Source organism: Tenrec ecaudatus, unplaced genomic scaffold, assembly GCF_050624435.1.
Source record: "Tenrec ecaudatus isolate mTenEca1 unplaced genomic scaffold, mTenEca1.hap1 Scaffold_3849, whole genome shotgun sequence".
NCBI classification, from domain to species: domain Eukaryota; kingdom Metazoa; phylum Chordata; class Mammalia; order Afrosoricida; family Tenrecidae; genus Tenrec; species Tenrec ecaudatus.
Genome location: NW_027459214.1, coordinates 53,250 through 76,826, shown reverse-complemented (window position 1 = coordinate 76,826; position 23,577 = coordinate 53,250). Strand labels below are relative to the sequence as shown.

Genomic DNA, 23,577 nt, shown 5'->3' with positions numbered 1-23,577 from the left:
AAAGTGGTTCTAACCTATCAGTTGGTCCATGTGAGAAATATGAGTTTGTCTGCTCTGGTAAAGATTTAAGCCTTGGAAAATGAAAGGGTGAAGTTCTATTCTATCTTGTAGGGTCTCTATGAGTCAGCTTCAACACAATGATAATGATTTTGCTTTGGAAGTTTGGGATAGAATAGGAGAAATATGTGCAACAAAGTTTAAACTTATTTTAAAAGTTCAGGGATATTGCTCAGAGAGAGATTCTTGGAACCCACAAGACTGTTGTCCTTAGGCACCTTCAGATCTGGAACTGAACTCACTCCCTTGGCTCAATCTTCAGCCAAACAATAGGTAGATCTATAAGGTAAAAAGTAACACTAATCACCCATTTGAATCAAAAGGATATAATTTATTCAAAGATAAAGTTCAGAAGGGTCAGGAAAGAAGGTGGAATGGAAACAGGAAATACAAGGAGGAAGTGCGATAAGTGATATTACGTTGAGCAGATTGCAGTCAATATCATGAAGCAAAATATGTGTGAACTGTCAAATGGAAAACGGATGTATTCTGTAAACCTTCACCCAACTCACAATAAAGAGATTTTTTTTTCAGCCTTGGAAACCTATGAGGCAATACTATTCTGTCCTATACCCATGAGTTGAAATCAACTCAGTGGCAATGGGATATTGATGCTGATGCTTTCTGCCAATTCTAAAAAATAGGGTTATTAGCATATTGTGGAAATAGCATGAGACTATGTAAATGGGGTTGGTTACAGATAAATTCTTGTAAATGTTAAAGGATAAGTGATTGAGGATGGACTTACCCAAAAAGAGAAAATTATTGCAAGATTTTGTTCCAGGGATAAAATAAAAATAGGTTTCCTGTGGGTAAGACTTAAGCCTATAGATATGGAATTTAAGGAACTGGTATTCCATGATGGTCACCTTCCCGACACAATCACTCAAGACTAAAAGTGGGTGTATAAACAAATGAGGTGAAGAAAGCTTATGGAGCCTAGCTATCAAAAGATAAAGAGTCTAGGGTTTTAAAGACTAGAAGGTTCACAAGTGGCCATCTAACTCAGAACCAATAAAGTGCACATGAAAGAAGCACACCAGCCTGTGTGATCACAAGATGTAGAAGGGATCAGGGATCAGGCATCAAAGAACAAAAAAATCATATCATTGTGAATGAGGGGGAATACAGTTAGGGGATCCAAGATCTATCTGCAGGCAACTGGACAACCCCTTACAGAAGGGTCGCTGGGAGGAGATGAGCCAGTCAGGATGCAGTGTAGCAACGATGAAACATATAACTTTCCTCTCATTCCTAAATGCTACCGCGCCCACTATCATGATCCCAATTCTACCTTACAAACCTGGCTAGACCAGAGAATATACACTGGTCCATATAGGAACAGGAAACACAGGGAAACCAGGACAGATGACCCCTTCAGGACCAGTGCTGAGAGTAGCAATAACAGGAGGATGGAGGAAAGGTGGGGTAGAAAGAGGGATATGATTACAAGGATCTACATATAACCTCCTCCATGAGGGAGGGACAACAAAAAAGTGGGTGAAGGTAGATGTCAGACAGTGTAAGATAGGACAGAATAATAATTTATAAATTAACAAGGGTCCATGAGTGGGAAGGGGGAAGGAGGGGAAATGAGGAGCTAATACCAAGGGCTCAAGTAGAAAGCAAATGTTTTGAGAATGATGATGGCAACAAATGTACACAGTGGATGTATGTATAGATTGTGATAAGAGTTATAGGAGCCCCCAATAAAATGATTCTTTTTAAAAACCTCAAATAGCAAAACACAATATGGTTTATTGTACATCAATGATAGTTCAATAAAATTACATAAAAGAGGGGAAAAAGAAAGGGAATTTAAGGTAAAGAAAGTATTCCTTTGAGGACCATATTGCAAATATATATTTAGGCAGGCAATTAGATAAAGACATTTTAAGTCTGGGCTTCTAAACCTGCCATCTGTCTGTTATGAAAAGTATAATTAGCAACTAGAATCTCTCATACAAAATCAACTCAATATGGTCTTTCTGGTCTGACCTCCGTGGTGTTCTACTCTGCTTTGATGGAGCTCATCATATCATGACTCTATAACAAGATTGAGGAGTTATTTGCATTCTTATGTGGAAGGTAAATCTGTTTGGCCATTCTGTTAGACTAGTTCATTTTCTTTCCTACCATCCCATCTGCCATTTTAATTCAAAACAAGGAGAAAAGCATGTATGTGCCTTTTGAGGAAGGAGAAGATTTTGGTGTGGAAGAAATTCTCATCTAGACTGCAAGGTAAGTATTTACCCCCTCTAGCCCTGTTGGAGGACGGGAAAAGGAAGAGAGAGACAAGGCAAAGAGAACATCATAGTTAGTTTCATGCCTCCTTACTTGACCTGGGGATTGAGGGGAATATCAGTGACTATGGACCTGTTGTGCTCCCCATTTGGAAGCATGAAGAATAGAGGCTGCCAGGCAGAGCAGCCCTATGGGAAGTCACTGAAGACAAACATATAGAGAGTGCCATCAAGTCTACTGTGATCCATGGAGACCTTATATGAAATGGAATGGAGTGCTGTCTGATCTTGCACCATTGTCACACATTCCTGAATGTTGAAGTCCATTGTTGCAGCGATTAGGTCAATCTGCCTCAATAAGGATCTTCCATGTCCCTCTATTTCATCAAATATGATGTCTTCCTCTAGCAATTGTCCACTGATAGTGTGTCCAAAACACATTAGTCAGTCAGTGTTCTCTTGTGCTCCATAAGGTTTTCTTTCAGTAATTTTTGGAAGTGGACGGGCAGGCCCCTCTTCCTTGTCTGTCTTAGTCTAGAAGCTTCACTGAAATCTGTCCACCATGTGCAATCCTGCTGGTATTTGAAATTCTGGTAACAGAGCTTCCAGCATCATAACAATACACAAACCATTATAGGACAACCAACTGACAGAAGCGTGGAGGATATATATATACATATACATATATACATATATATATGTGTGTATATATATATATATGTGTATATATATATATATATATATGGAGAGAGAGAGTAAAACTGGCAATGCAGTCTGATTAGGCAGTATTCTGATGATCTGCTGCTAACAGAAAGTATCCCCACAAATAACATCTTAAAGTAATGATAATATCAATTTTGCTCACAAATCTGCAATCTGGGCAGAGCACAGTGAGAACACTAGTTTTGGCTTCATCAAGCATTAGCTGGGGTAGCTCAAAGGACAGAGGCTGCAGCTCTCTTAAGACTCACTCCTTCACACGACTGATACTTCTATTGGTTGGAGCTCAAGAAGAACCCTATATGTGACATTTTCATTTGGCCTGGTCTTCCTTGCAACATCCTGACAGGGTCCCAATGGTGAACAACCCAATACGACCAGGTGGAAGTCACAGAGCAACACTTCTGCCATAGTCAAAGGCCTGCCAAGATGCAAGGAAGAGGGAAAGCGGGCCCTGTTTCTGGAAAAGTGAACACAAACTCGTAACAAGAGAATGTGCGATGTGAAACATTAGGACAGTCATCTTTGAAGGACACAACCTGCCACGAGCCAAGATACAGAGACAGATTTCTACGAAAGCGAAAGGGCAGGACTTAGACTTAAAGATAAAGCCACAGACTTCATAGGACAAGAGCAATGGGGAGACAAGCAAAGGAAAGCTCTAGGACTCAAGCCTAACATGGCTAAAGATAGGGACAATGTCAGGACTGAACTGGAAGCAAGCAGACACCTGTGCAAGGCAGAACCCGTGAAGTTGTGAGTGCCTTCAAAGCTAAGTCAAAGTACCTTGGGGCATGAGAAGGGAAGGAACAGGAGAAGGAATTAATGGGTAGGTTTATGGAATTTGTAGGTCTGGGGACAGAGCATCAAGAATAGCTGGGTTCTGGCACTCAGTTGATACCATCAGAGTTTGAACCTTTTCCTTTCAGTGCTGTTTCCTTTTGAGTTTCACGCAGGCTTCCTGGTGACAGCTGTAGTTTTATCTAGAAGCTCAGGAATTCTATTAGAGAGAGGCTCTTTTCCTTTCTAATCATTGGTGGTACTATCAGGTAAGCATTGGATTGCTAACTGCAAGGTTGGCAGTGCTACCCTACCAGCTACCTCATAGGGAAAAAGATGGAACTTTCTGCTCACATAAATATTTACAGTCTGAGAAACCCCACAGGGACCTTCTATGATTCAAAATGGACTCATTGGCAATGGGGCAATTGTTTCTGGGGCATTTTTTAGGGTTAGATATCATTAACCTAGCATGAGTCACATAGTGAGTCTGACCCAGTCCCTTTGGAGAGAGGAAAGTCATGCCCTGACTAGCCAGGCCTGGAGCTGGCAGATTGGGTCAATGCCAGCAGAAGCATGGAGATGGAGCATGGTGGAAGAGTGATCCCAAAGATACAAGCCATGTGCTGTGCGTGGAAGAAAGGCAAATGAATGCTGCATTAATTAACCAGTCATTGACAAAATGAGGTTGCATAACAAATGGCTCCAAAACCCAGCAGTTCAACAAACAGCCCAACCCCTTCCCTCCCACACACACAGTTCTTAAAATTCAGGATCAGGGAGATTAACTGGAACTTTGAACTTGGCACTTCAGGGCTTTGTAGAGATGACAGTGCATGTAAAGTCTTTGGGGCAGGAGAGACCTTGGTGTGACTAAAAGCCCAGAAGAAGACTAATTTGGAGGAGGTGAGATAATAGGAATGGAGTTGTCGGTGAGCATTTCCTTGAGAGCCTTCAAGCAAAAGCGATTTTCTATATTCATGTTTTAGAAGTAGATCTCCACCCTCTGGGTAAAGCTTTGGGTATTGGATTGGCGTCGGTATGCAGGGAAAAAATAAATGGGCTTGTTATGGATTAGGAGCCTGTGGTAGTCACCTAATCTTGTTTCACGTTAAGGATTAGGAGTGTAGGCGTGGAGTCTAGGCTGCCAATCTGGAGATAGTCAGTGAGATTTTTATGTGGGCATAGCCTTCTCCTGAGAACTCTGAGAAATCTGGTACTTCCTCCTTGGAGGTGGAAGACACCTCTCTCTCTCTCTCTCTGCTACTCCTTGGGAGACATTGCACAAGGCAAGCCAAATGGATGCGACCAGACCTCTGAAGCCAAAGAAGCCTCAGAGAGATCGCTGCCAGCACTGAGATGCTTACAATGCCACTGGATCCACAAGACTTTCCACCCATTGGCCTGTGATTATCCTGCATTCAGCATCACTGCACATGTTTTATGGGTCTGAAAAGGAATGTATAGATTGGTATCAGACATATGGGCTAATATCAGACTTATGGATTTGATCTGCACTGGGCTGGGACGTTTGCTTAATGTATAATTACTGTTTGATATAAAACTCTCTCTTGATTTATAAGGTAGAATTAGACCAGAACATGTACTCTGTTACAGACAGGAGCTGGAAACACAGGGAATCCACGAGAGATGATCCCTTCAGGACCAGTGGTGAGTGTGGCAATACCAGGAGGGTGGAGGGAAGGTGGGGTAGAAAGGGTGAACCGATTACAAGGATCTACATAAAACCTCTGCCCTGGGGGACGGACAACAGAAAAGTGGGGGAAGTGAGATGTTTGATGTGTAAGAGATGACAAAATAATTTATATATTATCAAGAATTTATGAGGGGGGGGAGGATGGAAGTGGGGAAATGAGGAGCTGATACCAAGGGATCAAGTAGAAAGCAAATGTTTTGAGAATGATGAGGGCAACACATGTACAAATGTACTTGACACACAATGGGTGGATGGATGGATGGATGGATGGAATGACTGTGATAAGAGTTGTATGAGCCCCCAATAAAATTATCAAGGGTTCATAAGGAGGGGGTAGTGGGGAGGGAGGAGAAAAACGAGGAGCAGGTGCCAGGGGCTTATGTGGAGAGCAAATGTTTTGACAATGATGAGGGCAATGAATGTATAAATGTGCTTTATAATGGATGGATGGATGGATGGATTGTGATAAGAGTTGGATGAATCCCTAATAAAATGATTAAATAATAGGGAAATGATTTTTAAAAACCACCAACTCTCTGTCATACACATGAGTCTCCCTCGAGTTTTCTCTAGCATACCCAGACTAATACACAGTTCGCCCCTGTCCTATAGGGCCGCTATGAGTTGGCATGGACTTGAGGGCAGTGGGTTTGTTAGGGCTTTGGAGTTCAGCAGGCCTTTGTTGGTGTGTTTGAGTCTATTTTTGTAGCTGTTGTGTGCAGGTCAGTGGCTCATCTTCCAGCACTCTATAGGACCATATTTTGTTGTGACCCATAAGGCTTTCATTTGTTAATATTTGGAAGTAGATCACCAGGTCTTTCTTCCTAGTCTGCCTTAGGCTAGAGCAGTGGTTCTCAATCTGTTGGTTGTGACCCCTTTTGGGGTCCAGGGACCTTTTAACAGGAGTCACCCGATTCATGGCAGTAGCAAAATTACAGTTATGAAGTAGCAAGGAAAATGATTTTATGGTTGGGGGTCACCACAACATGAGGAATTGTATTAAAGGAAGGTTGAGCACCACAGGGCTTGAGGTTCAACTGAAGCCTGCCCATCGTTGCTGACCCTTCTGGGGTTTGTCATATCGGTGGCACGGCTTCCAATTTCACAGCAACACTCTAGCTACCACTGCACCACGAACTGATAGACAGGTGGTGGACTGTTCTTAAAGGCCACCTGATTTACGATGCTTTGTTTTGACAGCCCTGGAAAATGGATACAGAATCTAGTTTCATAGTCAATGCAAGACACACCTTGGGGCAGTAGGGATGGCATGAAGTGAATAGATTCAAAGTATATTTTAGGGAGAGGAAGGATGACAGTTAATGCCTGGGGGATGTGCAAGAAGGAAGGAAGCCGAGACACCAATGATATTAAGTGCCTGAGTTAAGACAGGAATTTCCAGGGAAGCTGGTGGGTCATGATGGGAGAATTTCACACTCCCTGGGGACAGGGGGAGCATTGATTAGTTCACATGTCTGCGCATCTTCTCAGAAAATAGAGGCTTTGTCATCCTCAAATGAAGCATGCATTTGGAGCTCAGAGAGGGCATGGAGTGCAAATGAAGACTGGGTTGGTTGAGATGGGTGGACAAGGCCACTAGTCAATTCTGAGGAGCTTCAGCAAACCTGCCCAGTGTCTCTTGGAGAGTGGGCATGTCTCATGGCCACAGAGGGCCTTTTAATGTTTCACCTCCCACTGCAGCAGCGAGAGGCTCTATCCTGGAAAGGAAACATACTACCTGCCATCAGGTTCATTTCTTCAAAAAGGATGGAAGAATACAAATGAAAGACTACAGTTTGAAGGGGTCTTAGGCAGACTATCAGGCTCATTAAAGCTTCATTTATTAAAACTTCATTATTCAGAGACATTCTCCCAGTAGGATGTATGCTGGGGTGGGGGTGGGCATGAGGAGGAAGGCTTGGAGCAAGGTAGGGGAACAACCCAACACCACCAAAAAATACCTTCCCATGAAGCAATTCCAGTGGGCACAGATTAGATAGAAGTTTCATCCTCTGGTCACTTGATGTTTGTCCCTCTCTTTTATCTGAATGCTCTTTCCACATTGCTCAGATGAAGCATCAAATTTGTATTAAAATGCAAGTTAGGAAGCATCATCCCCAACCAACCCTGTTCATCGAAATGGTAGTGCTCTCTCCGGGTAGTGCTTGTTTGTCAACAAGCTGAAGCAGTTGAGCTGGGGCTCTGTGAGGCCCAGGAGCATGAGTTAATTAATATCCGACCCATAATGCCTTGCTGGGTTTATGCCAACAAAGCCCTGTCACTCCTTACCTTTGGATTTACTCACTCCTTGAAACAGGCATTTATTTACACACAGTTTGACCTCATGATGGTGTTCAGCAGATGTGGATCTTACTTATTTGCATTGTTCTGTGACAGTTGCAAAATTCGTTAGTGGCTCAGGGATCAATCCTCTGTGGACTGCCCCCAAAGCTAGATGAAGCAAGCGGGTTCTCACTGATTCATCCTCCCTCCTTAGCAATGCTTGCTAATCAGGATAACATAGTGCTCATTAAAGAAACTGCCTGTATCAGTTTAAATTTGTGACCTGGGCGGGAGGGAGGGTCATGATCACAAGTGACAGAAACTGATGCTTGACTAACTTAGGGGAAAAGGCCTAATGGTGGATAAATGGTGGGAAAACAAGAAAATGTGGCAAATGCCTGGGAAATCTCAGGGCTGTGAAGCCGGTACTGGCGAAACACTCCTCATGAGGCCAAAGCGTGCCCTCTGTAGTACATTAAATCACATTCACAAACACACATTCATATTCACATGGAACCTGAGGCTATGGCCTTACTTGGAGAGGAGGTCTTGGCAGATGTGCTTAGTTAAGGATTTCAAGAGCTCCATCTTTCTGGGTTTAGATTTCAGATGGATGCTACATGCACTGATTGGTGTGTTCTTATAAGAAGAGGAGTGGTCACACAGAGACCCCGTGTGAAGACACTAGCAGAGATTGGATCAGTGCATCTATAAGCCAAGAAATATCAAGGATTAGCAGCAGTGACCAGAAGCAGAGAGAGGCTACTTTGATTCTCCTTCAGAGCTCTCAGAAGGAATGAATCTTGCCCACACCTTAATTTTAACCCTTTGCCCTTCAGAAAAGTGAGAGAACAGATGCCTGCTGTTTAAGTCACTCGATTGGTAGCCATTTGTTACAGCTACCCAAAAGAACCATTATGGATTGATCTGTAGCCCCCTCAAAATATGTGAGAAATTTGAGCCTTGGTGGACATGATCCTGTTTGAAAAGAAGGGAGTTCTTTTGTAATATAAATGAGGCCATATGGCCACTGGAGATCCCCTCATAGAGGGGTTTAGAAGAGGAGATGGGTCAGTCAGAGGGGCGATGCTGGAGAGTGGAGGGTGAGTGGGTTGGAAACGGGGAACTGATTACGAGGATCCACATGTGACCTCCTCCCTGGGAGATGGACAGCAGAGAAGGGGGGGAAGGGAGACTCGGGATAGGGCAAGATATGACAAAATAACAATGTATAAATTACCAAGGGTACATGAGCAAGGGGGGAGCGGGGAGGGAGAGGGAAAAAAAAGAGGACCTGATGCAAAGGGCTTAAGTGGAGAGCAAATGCTTTGAGAATGATTGGGGCAGGGAATGTGCGGATGTGCTTTATACATTTGATGTATGAATATGTATGCATTGTGATAAAAGTTGTATGAGCCCCTAATAAAATGTAAAAAAAGAAAATGATTAGGGCAAAGAATGTACAGATGTGCTTTATACAATTGATGTATGTATATGTATGGATTGTGACAAGAGTTGTATGAGTCCCTAATAAAATGTTAAAAAAAATGTGGCCATATGAGAATAGGCTTGAGCCTAAACCTAAACACTTCTGAGTTAAAGGCCAGGATAGACCCAGTAACACACAGTACGGGGAGAAAGATAGCGAGGAATGCCAAGGAACTTTCTGGTATCCACAAAGAAGGACCCTGACCTAGAGTCGCACCCCAAATTTGAACCTGTAAGCTCAAAAGCAGTGGGAAAAGTGTTTTAAGGCTACTGACTTGTTGGATAATTTTTGGTTAAGGAGATTAAGACAGGAACTTAAGACATCCTCCAATCCTTCTGCTGGCTTCATTCCATTTTTCTCACATTCAAGAGTCCTCCCAGAGGATTCAGTCAGGTTGTTGTTGTTGTTGTTCAGTGTCATAGGGAGGGTTTGGATTCATTGTGACCATACATACAACATAATCATACACTGCCAGGTACTGTACCATTCTCACAGTTGTTCTTAAGTTTGAGCCCATTGTTGCAGCCACTGTGTCAATCCCATTTGTTGAAGGCCTTCCTCTTTTTCATTGCCCCTCTACTTTCCAGAACACGATGTCCTGCTCCAGGGACTGATCTCTCCGGACAACATGTCAAAGTTAAAGCGAAGTCACATTATCCTTGCCCTGAGGAACATTCTGGCTGTCCTTCATCCAAGTTAGATGGGTTTGTTCTTTTGGCAGTCCATGGTACATTCATTACTCTTTTACATCACTATTAATCAAATGTATCTATTCTTCTTTGGTCTTCCTTATTCAGTGTTCAACTTTCACATAAATATGAGACAGTTGAAAATACCATGGCCTGGGTCAACCCGCCCCAGTCCTCAAAGTAATCTCTTGCTTTTCAACACTTTAAAGAGGTCTCGTGTAGCAGATTTGACTAGTGAAATGTGTCATTTGTTCTCTTCTCTGCTGCTTCCATGAGAATTGATTGTGGATTCAAGCAAGACAAAATCCTTGACAATTTCGAACTTTCCTCCATTTATCATGATGTTATCAATAGGTCCAGTTGTGAGGGTCTGGGCTTTCTCCACCTTGAGTCATAATCCAAACTGAAGGCTTTAATCCTTCATCTTCATCAGCAAGTGAATCAAGTCCTTCTCATTTTCAGCAAAATTGTGTCATCTGTATAATGCAGGTTGTTAAAAAGCCTTCCTCCAACCTGATGCTCCATCAGGCACTGCCCCTTAATGAGTTTAGGTCATGAAGGATAGTCCTCCATAGCCACATTAATTATTACCCTTCCCCCCTCACATAATAAATTCAGAAAGAGAAAATTTTCCCCAAAGCAATGGAAAGCTTACTAGAGAAGTGGAGGGTGCTCAAAGCCAAAGGTGACACAAACTGGAAATCAGTACTAGTTTTCAATACCTGCAGTCATCTAATAGTTCACTGCACTATCTAAGGAAAGGTGAGGAGAACTGGGGCAATTCCATTAAAAAAAGACAATGCAGGGTATGTAAGTCCGTCATTCCTCTGGAGAAGAAAAACACATAGTTGGGTTGTAGAGCTTTGTTTGCTAATCAACCGAATGTAGTTGTAAGGCAGGGGTGTGTGTGCGCGCGTGTGTGTGCGTGCGTGCGTGTGTGTGCGTGCGTGCGTGCGTGTGTGTGTGTGTGTGTGTGTGTTGAAGGGAGGGGCTTGCCATTCTATTTCACAGCCAGGAGAAAGATGAGCCTCTTCCCATATCTTTTGCTCTGTGGCAAGTTACTGATCTACAAGGAACTTTTATTTGACAAGGACATTGCCGAGAAAAAAACGGGAAGCTTGTGTTCATCTCTGCTGAGAGGTGGAGTCAAAGAGATCGGCTTTATGACAGACACCCTGATCGTGCAGCCAAACTATGAAATGGCCTCATACATTCAACACACATTTGCTGCACCTCCCCAGTGTGCTGCCCAGATATTACCAGGCAGAGTGTTTTATGGGCAGCATTTTAGAGTTAGGCAGGCAGAGGGAGTGTCTTTGTGGGTGTTGCCTTTACCAGTCCTTGGATTGTTCTGGGACAGGCATGTCTTTTTCCTCTAAAGTAACTGATCGCGTGTAAAGAAGGAGTCTCCTCAGTAAGACGGGTTAAACCAAACCCAACCTATGACAATCATCTCAATTGGAACACATAGCGACCCTATACAAATACCCGTAGGGTTTCCAAGTTTGTAACTCTTTTGGGGGGTCAACTACCATACCCTTCTCTTTCAGAACCACTAGAGAGTTGACCGTTGTGTTAGCAGCTGAATGCTTAATCACTGTGCCCATTTTGTTTGCTGAGCCGCCCTCAAAACACTGAACAGGTTTTCTGGGTACCAAGTATGTCCACTTCTATATCTGGCATAGGGTCTTTTCCCCAAGTTGATAGGAGGTGCAAATCAGTTACTAGGCGTTTGGCAGAGTAAGTATGGAAACTGGGAGGGTGTGTGAAATTTGAACCAGAGTACAACAATTCCAAGACACTTCCAAGGATTCCTGGCATATAATATGCAAATGATAATCAAGATATATAAATGTGTCTCTGTTCTTGGTTCTGTCAGTACCTGGTGTGGCCACAAAGGAGAAACCTGGTCTCCTGCTATTTTGACAGGTGATAAGTCACATGCTAATGAACCCTGGTGGTGTAGTAGTTAAGCACCATGGTGCCCGGCTATCAAAGGATATAGCGTCTGGGGTCTTAAAGGCTGGAAGATAAACAGGGGGCCATCTAGCTAAGAAACAACAAAGCCCACATGGAAAAAGCACACCAGACTACCCCGACATGATCGCTGAAGACAAATCGGGTGCATAAGCACATACGAGCATGTTTTCTTGATGTGCACTCACCCTTTACACACAACTCTCTTATACATAAGTTTTTCTGTGGATTTGTTTCTCGAATGCACCCAGACTAAAATAAGCTGCGTGGAACGCATTTAAGAAGCCTAGACAAGGGCAGGGCAGGATATTCGGAGGGACTGGATCCAGAATTAGAGAGGAAGGAGCCCTGGTGGCAAAACGGGCTGCTAACTCCCTGTCCCAAGGGGGACAATGAGACTGCTGGCTCCCATGAAGATTTACAGTCTTGAAAACTCCATATAGGGTCACTGTGGTTGGAATCCACTGGACGGCAGTGACCTTTTGGGATTGAAGGTGGAAGCCACCAATGACTTCCTGCCATTGAGCCAAGGAGCCTCCGGAGAGTGTGTGACCTTCTGGAATGCAGTGAACAACCTCTGCACATCTGCTTTTCGTGCTGCCCAAGTCATGCCCTTGGCCTTTGCTTAAACATATTCATCCAGAAGTGAACCATCACAGCTGCTCCCTCTGGAAGCTGGGGGCTGAGCTCTCTGGTTCCACTCTGTCAGCATTTCTGGTCCGGGTACCTCCCCTCTGCCCCGGCACAGGCAATGTGCTTTTGGAAGCAGTGCTCCCTGGGTAGTGGGTGTGATTTGCCTCCTCTGGCCTAACATGATGATTGCTGAGAGTGGGTGGATGCTAGGGTGTAAAACTCCCTGAACTTTACCTATCCCAGGGGAAAACTTATTATTTAAAGTAAGTTTTAGACAGAATCTTTAGAAAGATAAATTGTTAACTTTATGTACACAAGTACTCCCCAACACATAGGCTCAACCTCATAGGCTGTGGATGACCTTGAGCAGGTGCTCAGTCACAATGGGTTTCTATCAGGATTGAGAGTTCAGCTCTCTCAACTCTCCAACTGGTTATTAGCACCATAGTCTCGTTTCTATTTATGTATTTACTTTGTTTTTAGGGGAAAATGACTCCCAATTCAACTATATTTTATTAGGAACTCCTTTGCTAAGTTTTACACAAGAAAAAGGCACAAACTGCTGTTCTGGATGAAGGACAGCATCCGCATGAGGCCACAATGGTGTCGGAAGGACCCACAGCCATAGTGACTTAAATAAAATGACACCCATTCTGTCCTGCTGACTCTGACTCATAGTGACTCTGTGTAGGGATCCTGAAGTTGCTACCTTTACAGGAAGCAATAACCTCATCTTTCTCCTGGGGAATGACTAGTGGCTTTGATCCAGCGACCTTGCTCTTAATAGTCCAACACTATCCAGCATTACCACCTGGGCTCCTGAAAACTTAAATAAGACATAGAAAACAATCAACTTTGTCACAAAATTGTGACTGAAGACAGATCAATTCATGGAGTTTCAGGAATGCCTGTGAGAGCATGAGCGGGACCTTCATTGGGATGTGCACACTACCATATATCGTTGAGTCTGGCCCGGGGAGTGGACGCAAGCACACTGCCTGAGGGACAAACTTTCCACTGCCAGTCAGCAGTAGGAAAGAACTCAATGGTGGCTGAATCTGTGGCCCCTCAAAATGGATGTAGGGTCTCCACATAGACTCTAACTGTGAGCCACAGCCTATTGCTCAAAATTTAAGCTCAAATACGACTTAAACGCCAAACATTCTGTTTCCTTAAAATAGGGTACTGCCAGGATCAGCTAGAAGTCTGCATGACCTATCAGATCTCAACGCCAATCTCAAATCACTTCACATGATCCATTCTACCAGTCATGTCAAGGACAACTAGAGGTCTGCATGAGCGAGCCCAAATCGCCTCCTCACTTACCCATTCCAGAGACTGTGCCTGTATAACCTATCGACTAACACATTCCCATATGCGGTGGTTATGAAACCAACCATCATGCTGGAATAAGGACCAATCACGATGCAAGGGTCAGGGTCAATGGGAAAGCAAAATAGGGGCTGAGGGGAGCCAAGAGGGGTCCCTTCACTCAATCCCTAAACCTGATCTAATGTCACTAGACTGGGGTCTTCCTCACATCTCAAGGGCACCCGATTCATGATTGAAGTGAATTGTGCTTATTCAATCATTGTTCTGCTTGCTGTCCTGCTGTGCTGCATCCACTTCTTGCTTTTTTGTGCATGGCTCCCTCTGTTGTGGTGACAAATGGCTTGAGAGGGATTTGACATAGGGAGAAAGCCCACCTGCATCAACTGTCACCAGAAGCAGACACTAAGTCCATTTCTCTCACCTCACAGAACTATGCACACCAGACACTGGTAGGGCTGCCTGGGAGGGGAACCCTTAGTGCAGTGGTTCTCAACCTGTGGGTTGCGACCCCTTTGGGAGTCATATGACCCTTTCACAGGGTTCACCCAATTCATAACTGTAGCAAAATTACAGTGATGAAGTAGCAAGAAAATTATTTAATGGTTGGGGGAGGGGGGCATCACCACAACAAGAGGACCTGTATTAGGAAGGTTGAGAACCACTGCCCCTGAGTGTGTTTAGGACTTTGCTGCCCTCAAGGTCATCAGACATTCCTGAAGGCAGAGCCACTGCAGGAAGCCCTTCTGGGAAATGCCCTGAAGACAGGTCTCAACCAACTCCACCCTCACCCTCTGAGATCCTAATCATAGGACGCATGGAAATGCTCCCTGCCACTTCGAATGCTCTAAGTCCATGGGAGCAGAAAGCCTCCTCTTTCTCCCTTGGAGTGGTGGCTGGTGAGTTCAAACTGCTCACTTTCTGGCTAACATAACCCACAGACCAGCTCCCCCTGAGCTCAGTTTGGTTTGCTGCACAGCACACATTGTTTGGAACCTCCTGAAATAGCTATGCACATGTGCAGGTTGGGGGGATTTCGCACAAGATACAGTTTTCCACCCTCTCTTGGCAAACATATTTTTTGCAAAAGGCTTGTATTCTCTTCTGGATCTGAGTAGTAGCTACTCTCATGAAGTCATAGCACATACATTCATGCTACATTCCTCCCAACTCCCTAATGTCTTACGCCGAGTCTGCTCCATGCTTTTCTGTGTCCTACATGGCAGCTGTAGGCACCCAAGGCATGGGCTCTGCAGCCTGGGTCCAAATCTCTCCTTCCCACTTCCTCACTGTGTGGTCCTAGGCTCATGACTTTATCATCCTGTGCCACTGACTTTTCATCTCTAAAAGGAGGCCAACTAGAGTCCACACATAGGCTTGTTTAGTGGAATAATTGAATTATTATACACAAAAAGCTTAGAACGGTGCTTGGCATCTTGCAAATACTATTAGGTGGTTTAGCATAGGGACTGGGTCATCCATTACATATGCTCAGGTTCAAACTTCCGGCCAGGAAGGGGTGGTACACCTAGGTGGGCATTACACCTGGATTGGCCCATCTGGGCCAGGTGAATTCAATCCAGCCATTGGGGTTGACCATGACCGTCAACCATGCCTCCCTATGGAGGAATTGAAAAGGCAGGTTCTTGACCGCTCCGATGTCTCCCTTCACCCACTTTTCTGTTGTCCGTCCCCCAGGGAGGAGGTCACATGTAGATACTTGTAATCAGTTCCCTCTTTCCAATCCACACTCCCACAACCCTCTCAGTATCACCACTCACAAATGTGATGTTTCCAGACTGAAATAGAATAAGGACGAAAGACCTGATCATCTCCATCCACACATCGACCTCTGGCCCGCCACGGTTGGCTTCCCCTCCCAGACCTGGTGATAGCACAGACTGGCATAGTTTGCTCCGCTTCCCATGAGGTGCCCATGAGAGGCTGACTCGACAACCACGGTCAAGTTCAACAGCTTGAACTCCTTTATGGGTCTACAGAAACAAGAACAACCTTCTGAAAGGAGGTCGCATTGCTATTTGGGACTGGGAGAATGCCTTTGTGACAAGGATTGTGCTCTGGATCCCAAAGGCGACTTTTAAACACAGCCACATAGCAACTCCGGAAATTGCCATAGTAGAAGCCAGGTTTAAAAAAAAAAAAAGTTCTACTGGCTTGCTCAAAGGAGGCCAGAGTTGGATGGGGGTGGGGTGGGGTGGGAGACTCCTCTAAAAATGAACAAATTTGTTTCCTTACATATTTGTCATGTCTTTTGGTCCTGAAAGAAAGGGGGGGAAAAGCAGACGAGAGGAGGAAACGGCGACTGACAGTCATCTTGTTGGTATTCCCACAGCATCCCCTCCTTAGGCACTTGCTGCCATCTCATCCAACTCCACTCAGTATATTTTCACCCAGCAATGATGCAGAAATGTCTGAGTACTCCAGTGTTATTGTAGTCGGGCAGCGTTTACGGGTTTGACTTTCAACTCAGCATGGCAGGACGTCTAGACAATTATAACCAGCACCTGCTCTGTCTGTGCGGTGGGCAGGCAGTGACGGATCCCCAGCTTCCAGAACACTAGTGCCCCCTCCCAGCTCAGGATAATGACGGTGACACTCGGCCTCCTTGTTGTCTGGGGGAGCTCTAGGAGCTCTCCTCTGAAACCTCATATTATTGGCATTTCTTTGAGTGAACACATCAAATTAGTGACTGTAAAGGAAGGTGTAGGAGATGATTATTGGTGACAAGACAAGCCTCAACCACCTCCAGAGAGCATGTCTCCTAAGTGCAAAGTATGGAGAGGGAGGAAACAATTGACCACAAATGGAATAGGCTCTGAGTCTCACCACACAATGTATGTGCGTGGTCACTGAGGCGCCAACATTATGGCTGGAGGACGGATATGGTTTGTGCAGCCGTGATTGCCATCCAGAACGTGCCGTGCTATTGTGAAAAACGATTTTTTTATTCTGAGCAAATCTCTGCTTCCACTTGCTTTAATGCTTCGCCAGAGAGCCAGGGACTCTGGGAGGGGTGGGGACGCACAGGGCTGGGCTGACCTCAGGAACTCATGTGTAAAGGGCTTTTTCTCACTTGGAAGCAGGCTGGGTTCACAGCTGTTCTTTCTGGTAAAGCTTGTTTCTGAACCTTGCCACGTCTGAGTCCGAAGAGGGAAATGGAGGTGACAAATGCTGCGAGGAGCCCTGGGCACATCTTGGCTATGGTCCTGCTTAAGTCTGTTTCATTTGAATCCCAGTTTTACCTTTCCTCCTTTCTGGGTTCCGAAGCATCAGATGGGTGCCAAACGCTTCCACGGACAACTAAAGCTGAACAAGGTGCAGGCAGATGAAGAGCAACGGGAGGTTGGTGTTTGGGAGACTGAATACTTGGGCTTCCTAGGCCAGTCCAGCTGGTGGTTAGAGCCCTGTTTCAGATTCCACTGAAATCTCCTAGTGTCCAAGGACCAAGTGGCTCCTAAGTCCAGAATTTCTGTTACATGTCTCACCAAGGAGAAGCTGGGCCAAAATGCATTGAAGAATAAAGCAGGAGCTTGGCTTGTGAATCCACTCTCTGATTCTGAAATTTCAAAGGCTCCGTGCACAGACATTTCAACACTGAAAGCACAGCAGGGAAAATCAAAGACTTGGGCTTCCTCCTTGCCCCTCTTTTAGGGCGTTTATGGTTTTCCAAGGCGCCTCCCAGAGCCGAGTGTTGTATAGGTCATGTTTAAAAATGTCGTAGTTCTGAGGGACTTGCTGTTCTGCTTTCTTTTGCAAGGAGACCCGGTTTCTTGTCTTGTGGCCAAACACAGAGCACAGATGTCTGTGGGCCCCCTCCCTTTCCCCTGACCTTTGCTCTCTTCTCTGGATACCCTACTGACCTGTTCTCCCTTACAAGATCTGAACTGCTCACGCACAATTCGTTAAATTCTCATCCTAGCGAGAAGCATCTGAGCATCTTATTAGAGCCTGTATGAGTTCTGTTCTGGATGCCTATTTGTGTAACTTCAGGTCTCTGGCATGGAAACGTCCCATGCCCACAGACCCACGCAGGTAATATAAACTCCAACAGTAGTTTAAGGTTTAAGGTGGTCACAGGGAACACTGGGGCCCATGTCTCCTGGTGAACCCCTCAGGCTGTCTAAAGGGGCTAGTTCCATCTCAATGCAGCCATGCAGGAATGTAGACCGGTTAGGTAGCAAGACAAGGGGTTGTTCCTCTCCATGCTTAGGGGGCCCCCTACAGGAGGTTGGAAGCCAATGCGGGCTAAGCCCTAGCCAGGAGAGCTTACTTGACGCCTCCCAGCTGAAAGCCCTTAAAAGGCTGGAATCTGGAGACCACCGCCCCTTCCCTTCAGCTGCTTCTCTGCCTTCCACTCAGCAGGGCTGAGTGTGCAGTGTCATGAGGGTGCCCGTGTTCAGTTTAGTGTAACGCCGGAACCTTCTTCTCTCATGTACATAAACCCACTCGGATTACCAACCAGACTTTGGTGTGAATTTCTTTCCAGTGTGTAGCCAAGGCCCGAGACATTTCCCACCCGAGAAACCTAACAGACCCAGACTTACAATAAACCTATATTTTTATTTATAAGGCAAGGGGTGACCAGGTCTAGACAATAATGGTGAAGAGGGCCTTGGGTTTGAGAAAGATTCTGAAGTAGAATCCATAACCCTTAGAAATGTATTGGCCTTGGGGAGGGGCAAAGAGGGCTGGATTGAGAAAGTCTCTGGCATCCAGTTCTGACTTGACTTCTGGATCCTGAATCCTTCAGGGCCATGACCTTGCCCTCCAGCCAGACCTTCCAATAGCTGTCTTCTCAGAGCCTTGTTAAGTTCTCATAATACATTACACCTGCCATCCTGTGAGCGGCTACCAAACCCAGGCACTTTTTTCAAAGACAAGCTCGCTCTCTCTACCCCTAAGGGCAGGTAGTTTGGGGATGATGGATATGAGATACCACAGAAGACAAATCTGTTATCTTCCATGGTGCACAAAACATGCTGTCACAACCAGGACTCGTGACAATCCCTCAGTTTCCTAAATTGCTTCACTGCTACTTTTTAATTAAGCGTCATTAGATTGTCATATATTGATAAGAGGGATGACCCTGAACTAGATGCATAAATTAAAGCTTTCCTCATCCTGTGCTTTTATATGAATGTGTTAATTATTTTTGTCATTAGGGAGAATAATGGAGGGATGGAGCAATACCAAACGGAGTTTGACAAAGTGTTGGTGTTTGCTGCGGCAAACGTGGTACGTGTCAGATACAATCCGTCACCCAGTGAGTCTGCAATTAACACCAAGGGACAAAGGTAGGATTCCCTGTAATAAATAACCTTCCTCCCAGATGCTAATGGAGACCCAGCAGGACCCACTGTTGTGTTGTCGCAGTTGTACACGGGCCCTTAGAGGAGACAGAGCTGGTGTTTGAAACGAGTCTTGTTTACCCCCAGTTGGCTCACACATTTGTTTTTTAAATGGCATAATCACTAACATTTAAACACAGGGTGATGTCACATAACAATCTGCAGCTTCTGAGAAATGGAGAGGCCCGACTTTGCTGGTTGACAGTGCAGAGGGACTGGGGGAGCAGTCAGATATGGTTATCAGAGTTTGGAATCCTTGCTTTCCAAGTACATGTGTCAAGGAGTTCAAGGGTTCAGAAATTTAGGAGGGAAGTTCCAGAAGACAAGTTTGTGTGGTCGATAATAAACCAATATAGGGGTTGAGATTTCAGTCTGTTGGCTATTTATTTTGTGCTTGGTAGCCAACCAGCCCAGAATTCCTGACCTCGCCGACCTGTGAAACAAGGACCATTCCAGAATGACATAGAAGCAAGCACGGAAACGAGGGCATCCATTACCCCGAATGCGTAGGGGTCAGGAACTAAGTGCTTTCTGTAGAACAGCTCCAGAAGGCAGACCTTTGGCTGGAAAACCTGTTAGGGAGCTAGCATAGGGACTGGCAGGCCTATTACACATGCTCAGAGGTCCGAGCTACAGGCTCATGAAGCAGTGGCTCACTGCATGCTCAGAAGTTCAGGTTTCCAGCCAGGAGGGGGAGCTATACCTGGGTGGGGCTGTACCTGCATTGGCTCACCTAGGCCAGGTGAATTCAATTCAACAATTCAGCCAATGGGGTCGACCCACGTCATCGACCACGCCTCCCTAACCGCTCATAAAACTCACGGGGATCCCAAACCAGGCCTCAGCGTGAGCTGTTTCTCGAGTGGAGCCGAGGACCGAGGCACACCTGTCCCCGGAGAGGTCGAAAAGAAGCGGTGCTGTGTGATTCGGAGCTATGAGGCAAGCCGGCCCCAGGAGTGGGCCCTCCCATGTTGGTCTCACGGATTGGGGGCCCCTCTGGGATCCTTTTACCTCACCACCCTCAGGAGAATTGTTGGGTTGAATTCACGGTGTCCGTCTTTGCGCCGTTTCTTGCTGGTGTCCGTCTTTAAGTTCTTTTTCCTTTCCCCAGTACTTGCATATAGGGGTTTTGTTGTTTTTGCAAATCCCAAATTCCACAATGGACAGTACCCCACAGCTCCTAGAAACTCTTGCAACTGCCTCTTAGTCTCAGGGACTGGGATTTTGAGGATCGCCTCAGTGCGGCTGGGGGACAAGGTCCGTTTTCCCTCCTCCAGTTGGTAGCCTAGGTATACAGCTTTATGGACACACAGTTGAGCCTTTCTTGCAGATACCCTGTACCCCAATGGTCCAAGGACTATTATCAGGTCCTTGGTAGTCCGTTGGCATTCCTCCAGGGTTTCGGAGGTCAGGAGGAAGTCATCTGCATATTGGAGCAAGGTGGTTTGGGGGTGTTCCTCCTTGTATCCCTCTAAGTCTTCACTGGGTTGATGTGCAGGGGACACGGGTATGGAGAACAAAGCATCCTTTAAGTCCAAAACAGTATAACAAATTCAGTTTGACGGGATTGTACTCCGGAGGGTCTCAGGGTTTGGCACGTGGGGTGGCCAGTTTCTATCCTCTCATTTGCCTCTATGAGATCCTGCACCGGTTGGAAGTCCTCAGTTCCCGGCTTCTGCATGGGCAGCAGGGGAGCATTCCATGTGGACTTGCAGAGGACCCAAATGCCTGTCCTCTTTAGTCTGCAAGTGGGAACAGAAATACCCACCTTTGCTATCCAGGGAGTAGGGTTAACTTGACACACCAGTGTAGCTGAGCACAGAAGTTGTACGACCCCAGGCACCTGAAGTTCAGAAAGGTCTGGCAGGTTGTTCTCTGCCCAAACAAAAGGAATATCTTTTAGCGATTTATCAAGAAGTTCCTTTGAGGAGGTCTCTTCTCCTTGATAAAACACATATCACTCTGACATTGGAGCGGTGAGCAAAACTTTTGGCTTTTCAAGTTCAAGGGTTAAGGTGGTTGTAGCAGATGAGAAAGTAATTATGGCTGCCATTTTTCATAATAAGTCACGATCATTTAGGGGAAAGGGACATTGAGGCATTACCAGGAAGGAGCGTGTAACTGTCTCTTGTGGTAAATCTGTTATTCTGGCCGTTGTCAATGGGTGTGCTTGGGTCTGCCCTGGGGCCCCTGTAATGAAAGCCTTTCCTTTTGACAAGGCACCTGTAGTCTTTTCTGAAACCAAGAAGGTGACCCCTTTGTCCACCTAGAAATTTACTGGCTGGCTCCCTACATGGAGAGTGAGCATGGGCTCTTTGGGGTCAAGTGAAACAGAGCCTGGACACCTTTATTCAGCTTCGAGCATTATTGTCTGTAGCCTCGATTTTTCTAGGCGAGGACTAGGCCCGTTCTGTCTAGTGGTGGCTCGTCCGCCTCTCCTGGGCTTTTCAAGGCACTGATTTTTCCAATGTCACTGTTTTGTATAGTAGGTACCTGGATACTTCCTCAGGACTAGGCGAGTGAGAAGTGGGGTATTATGGTTAGCCATTCTTAGTTGAACCAAAACTGCTCTGGTCGTTCTCGCAAGCCTTCTGAACACCTATTTCCTTCATGACATTCCCTTGGGCGACGTCTGCACAGCCTACCTCCCCAATATCAGCTAGTTCATTTACACTTCCTAGCTACTTTATTTTCTTTTCATGATGTCTTCTGTCAGCCCCAAATGGCTTCACTCTTGTCAAAGCTGTTTCAGCTTTTCCCAGAGATCCTACACAGTCGCCATTGTAGCCAAGAGGTAACAGGATCTGTGACCATGGCCAAGATGGCACCCACCAGTCCAAACATGTGGAAGGGCGCTGCCTAGGGAGCTGGGTGAAGAGGCCTGGGAGTTAGCCCTGCCTGGTCCCGAGAGCCAAAATTTCCCTTTTCCCCTCTATTCCCTTTGCCTTTCTCCTGGTTTTTCAAACAAGCTGCTCTAGCCCTATAACGCCAAGCACAAAATTGTCATAATTCTTAATGAAAACGTATCTGGTACCCAAATTATAAATGTGACAATTTGGTCACATTTCAAAAACACTGAAAATTTTATGCTTTTAAAATATATTTTGAATGTTATATATATTGATAACTATGAAAGTAAAGAATAAAACCCCCAAAAAATATTTCCTAAATTTAAAACTTGAGGCGTTATAGGGCTAGTGTTCTTCCAGATTTGGTTTGTTCCTTCTTACAGGCTGGTTTTCCGTGGCCCAGGCTTAGGCCAATGGCGTTCGGAAGCCTAGGCGGGGTCACTGTTACCTTTAGGCTTTCAGCGATGCTGCTTCAGGCACTTTTGGGGACAGCTCTTACTTAATACACAGCTCCTCTGCCATGATGTTCCAGCCAGAAATTCCAATTTCCCTTAAGGTTCCCTTCAGAGATTTGAGCATCAGCCCAGCCAGCAGGCACCTTGGAGGGCCTTGGCGCCATCCCAAGCAGTGGTCCTCCTAGCCTGTTGTCCAGAAAAATGGTAGGACCTAATGGTCGCCCTCGGCGACTAGTCCTTGACCTCTTCCCTTGGGCTGAGGCATGAGATTCAGGGCAACCCAGGGGTGCGCTCTCAAGTGGGGGTTATTGATCTGGAGGCAGCAAGCTGTCAATCGCCTCCTTGTTTTGTGCTTTCTAGATGGGACTTAGCAGCTTGATGCTCAGGAACTGCCCCCTTGCATGAATCGTGTCCAATTGGGATAGAGTTGATACAGAGAGGCTGGGCAAACAAAAGCTGATAGATTCACTTTGCTACTCTATTTGGCCACAGTATCGTTTTGAGAAAGGAGAATGATGGGCAGAGAATGGTACGCTTTCCCTTCCAACCGTGATTCACCGGGAACAGTTCGGTAGAGTGCCGGGAAAGTGGGCGGAGATGCCAGAACTTAGAGCATTTCTCCTCTCGAGGAGCAGTAGGAGACCTTCATCCCCAGTGCACCCAGGAACCCCTAAGGCAGGCGTCCTCAAACTGTGGTCCATGGGGCACATATGGCGCAATGCCATTTATCCCACCCTCGGGGTGTTTTTGCTGCCACTGCCTGTCCTGCTTAGCAGCCGACTCGTGCAGTGTGCATAGAAATTTGTCCGTAGGTTTTTTGAAAACCATAGTCTGGCCCTCCAACGGTCGGAGAGACAATGAACTGGCCCCCTGTGTAAACAAATTGAGGACCCCTGCCCTAAGGGATCCTGGACTTCAGGTCACTATTGTCCCAGCCCTGAACCCTCCCTGAACATTCTACCCCTAGTAGAGGCACCAGGGGCATTT

At 45.7% G+C, this 23,577-nt stretch overlaps 1 long non-coding RNA gene across 1 annotated transcript in view; it reads left to right on the top strand.

Moving 5' to 3' along the window:
* Window positions 1-5,383: 5,383 nt before the first annotated feature.
* The window catches only part of LOC142436538 (uncharacterized), a 43,475-nt gene continuing 25,281 nt past the window's right edge, over window positions 5,384-23,577 (top strand). Inside the window, exons 1-2 of the long non-coding RNA XR_012781998.1 lie at window positions 5,384-5,471; window positions 19,101-19,232. This is a non-coding gene — a long non-coding RNA (uncharacterized LOC142436538). The remainder of the gene's footprint in view (window positions 5,472-19,100; window positions 19,233-23,577) is intronic.